We start from the raw sequence: 3,989 nt of genomic DNA, 5'->3' as shown, positions 1-3,989 counted from the left end.
TCTACATCTTGGATGGCCTGAGAGTGAGTGCATTTTCAGCAAATTTTCATTTTTGGGTGAACTATTCCTCAATATGAGCTCGAGCATTTCTCGTCTTATTCTGCTCTCCATAGTGATTTTATGTCTCTTGCTGCATGTTAATTGACTCGTTTGTGTGTATATTTATTTCTCCTGAGGCATTTCAGGAGAAACGTCTGAAGCAAAGCTGACGCTTAAAGGAAACGTAACTGAGATCTCCTGAGCAATAGAAATATCCTGCGGGAACAAAAGCAAAGTGACTTGAAAGCGAGTTCATCTCGCTTCACGGACGGTGACGTTCCAGCAGTGACTCACAGCATCAAAGCCTTCTGTATCTCATTCATATTCATAACGCGTGAAGATCCGATCTGTAGTCGAGAACCAATGATCGTATCCAACTATATAAATGATTTCAGTTGTTTATGAAGGTATTCATCTGTTTAATAATGCACTCATTAAATTCTCGTACTTACAGCTCAGATGATGCACCATCCCAAGACATCAGAGTCCAACAAAGTAAGTTTGTTTGATAATAACTTTGTTTTCTTTCTTCAGTGGTTCTTTGCAAATCCTAATGTATCATATTTGATATGCACATTTCTAAGGCCTCTAAATGATCAAACTCAATCTACACAATCTACTCCATGCCTTGTGTTGTCTGATTGATGGTTTAGACTTTTTTTTATCCAGTAAAAGCTCTTTTAGTGTACTTCATTAAAGCTTCAGCTGGTGCTGAATGATGAACACTTTCTGGACTGAAGCAGCTCGGCTTTACTTAATTCCCCATCAATCATTTTTTAGAAAAATCAGTGCATCTCAAATCTGATCATCAGGATCTTTTGAGGAGCATTTGTTTCCAGAAGCTTTACTTTCACTGTTCCTCAGCGGAGGAATGATCTTCACAAGCCTCCAGAACATCTCACATCTTCTGAGGAGCGTTTATTTCTTCACCTCGCAATCATCTTTAGATTGCATTGCATTATATGTTTGGATCATTTCAATCTCATCTTACTAAAACATATTTTTGGACATATAGATTGACAACTGATATTTATATCATTTTATGTAAGCATCTGCTATATTGTTATAAAAGGCTCACATATTTACATTACAAGCATCAGAATTGCATCACTTTTTGTCCATATAAAAATTTCAGGATCTGCACCAAATTGCTTTTTTTGTAACAATATACACTACCATTCAAAAGTTGGGAGTCAGTACATTTTTCCTTTCTTTTTATTTTTTTTTTTTAAGAAATTAATTTAATTCAGAAAGCATGTTTTAAATCAATAAAAAAAGCCATAGTAAGGGCTTATATTGTTAGAAAAGATTTCTATTTTGAATAAATGCTGTTCTTTTAAACTTTTTATTCATCAAAGAATCCTTAAAAAAGTATTGCAGGTTCCAAAAAAATAAATAAATAAATAAAAATTAAGCAGCACAAGCGTTTCCAACATTGATAATAAATCAGCATATTAGAATGATTTCTGAAGATCATGTGACACTGAAGACTGCAGTAATGATGCTGAAAATTCAGCTGCGCATCACAGAAATGAATTATACATAAGTATAGTAAAATAGAAAACTGTTATTTTAAATTGCAATCATATTTCACAATATTACTGGGGTTTTTTTCAGTATTTTTGATCAAATAAATGCAGCCTTGATGAGCAGAAGAGACTTCTTTAAAAAACATGAAAACTTACTGATCCCAAACTCTCAAATGGCAGTGCACACAGTTCGTTAGAAACATGCTTATTTTTGCATATTTGCCTGAATAAATATGATATGAATGTAAATATTTCAGCAGATTTAGTGAGTGTGTGTTGTTGTGCAGATGGGGTGGACGCTGACGGCTCGGTGTTTGCGGTTGAAGCGCTGCAGGTGAGACGAGCCGAGCCAATGTGACCTTGTTCCACCGCTGGGGTGCAGATTTCCCTCCAAAACATCCAAAACAGATCAATTTAATCCTTCACAGACTGCATTGTCTTTGGAAAAACAGATTACAGACATGCTACATTTTTTAATCAGAAATTTCACTCTGATTTAGGATGTTACGGTGCCCCAAAAGTCTCTAATTCCCTTTGCAAATATGATTTCTGTAAACTGTTCTTCATGAGTATTAAGTGTATTTCAAAGCATAGGGGAGAACGGGGCTAGTTGTCACATACAAGAGTATTTTTTATAAATGCCCACATGGGGGCGCTGAGACTTTTATTCCTGCAAATAGTTTTTAATTACATTTAATTACAATATTCTGTCTGCTGGCCATCTGGTTTACATAATGGTTTAAAATATGTTACAGTTTACATATTTTCAGTTCAGTCAACTGGTTTGTGGTTTATTATAGGTTTAGATTTAACTTAAAAGCTAATGCTCTTTAAATTGTGACAACTTACCCCATAGGCATGACAACTAGCCTTACGTAAACTACTGTTGAAAGAAATGTATACTTATATTCAGCAAGAATGCATTAAATTGATCAAAAGTGAAATTAAATAAATTTTTTATGTTAAAAAAGATTTCTATTTAAAATAAATGCTGTTTTTAACTTTAAAGAATCCTGAAAAACAAAATTCATCATGATTTCCAACTGTTTTCCAACTGTACAACTGTCGCATATTAGAATGATTCCTGAAGGATCATGTGACTCTGAAGACTGGAGTAATGATGCTGAAAATTCAGCTTTTCATCGCAGGAATAAATTACATTTTAACATATATTCACATAGAAAATAATTATTTTAAATTGTAATAATATTTCACAATTTTACATTTTTCCCTGTATTTTTAATCAGAAAAATGCAGCCTTGGTGAGCAAAAGAGACTCCTTTCAAAAACATTTAAAAATCTTTCAAACCCAAACTTGTGTAACCTGGATGTTATTGTACATTTTATTCAATTCTATACATAATTAGACCATCATACTGACCTCAAACTTGAGAATGATAGTGTATGTTGCTCATGTTACAGTGATATTATGCTCTTGTTTCAGCCGTACGGATGGCAGCTTCACGCTCCTCCGCGCAGGAAGCTACTTCAATCTCCAGGAATGTTGTTGTATTCTCCTCTGAGTGTTTCTTACAACGGCAAGACCTGCATCCTCTTCAGAGCCCGCAAACTGGCCATCAGGTACAGGAATCACAGTTTAGTGGACCTCACAGAGAGAACCTTCAGCCCAGACGCACCGGTGGACACCAAAGGCTCCTTCTGCAGCAAAGACAAAGCCATGTGAGTTCAGCTGCACACTGGTGCTGCAAACGCAAATGTACATTTTTTTACCAGTGTGTCCCACAAAAATAGGTCCAGAAAAATATAAAAATAAATAAATAAATATATATTAAAAAAATAAAAAATAAAAAAAATAATATATATATATATATATATATATATAGTTATTATTATTTAATATGATTATAATATAATATATTATATTTTGTTCTACTTAATGTCACAATGCATTTTTGTTTTTGGAGTTAAATATTATCTAGACATATTCCATACATAAATGAAAACCCAGCTAAAAACTACCTCAGCCTGGTGTAAGATGTATAATTGAGAAGGAAAATTTGACAGCTAATAAATGTACATGTTTAATAATATTTTGACATATTTTGTTACTCACCAGACTCAATCTCCGTTTCGGCGATGTGGAAGATCTAAGAGTGCATCCTCTTCAGAGCCCGCAAACTAGCCATCAGGTTCAGGAATCACAGTTTAGTGGACCTCACAGAGAGAACCTTCAGCCCAGACGCACCGGTGGACACCAAAGGCTCCTTCTGCAGCAAAGACAAAGCCATGTGAGTTCAGCTGCACACTGGTGCTGCAAACGCAAATGTACATTTTTTTACCAGTGTGTCCCACAAAAATAGGTCCAGAAAAATATAAAAATAAATAAATAAATATATATTAAAAAAATAAAAAATAAAAAAAATAATATATATATATATATATATATATATATATAGTTAT

At 33.9% G+C, this 3,989-nt stretch overlaps 1 protein-coding gene across 1 annotated transcript in view; it reads left to right on the top strand.

Annotated features, from left to right (window-relative positions):
* Positions 1-3,692: 3,692 nt before the first annotated feature.
* LOC107680564 (V-type proton ATPase subunit S1-like protein) overlaps positions 3,693-3,989 on the top strand; it is a 7,466-nt gene continuing 7,169 nt past the window's right edge. The window contains exon 1 of the mRNA XM_016476500.1: positions 3,693-3,817. The gene's annotated coding sequence lies outside the window, so the exon portion shown is untranslated. The remainder of the gene's footprint in view (positions 3,818-3,989) is intronic.

This window comes from Sinocyclocheilus anshuiensis, unplaced genomic scaffold (genome assembly GCF_001515605.1).
Source record: "Sinocyclocheilus anshuiensis isolate Anshui unplaced genomic scaffold, SAMN03320099.WGS_v1.1 scaffold308, whole genome shotgun sequence".
Taxonomy (NCBI): domain Eukaryota; kingdom Metazoa; phylum Chordata; class Actinopteri; order Cypriniformes; family Cyprinidae; genus Sinocyclocheilus; species Sinocyclocheilus anshuiensis.
The sequence above is the reverse complement of the archived record's forward strand: the minus strand, read 5'-3'. Positions and strand labels throughout refer to the sequence as shown.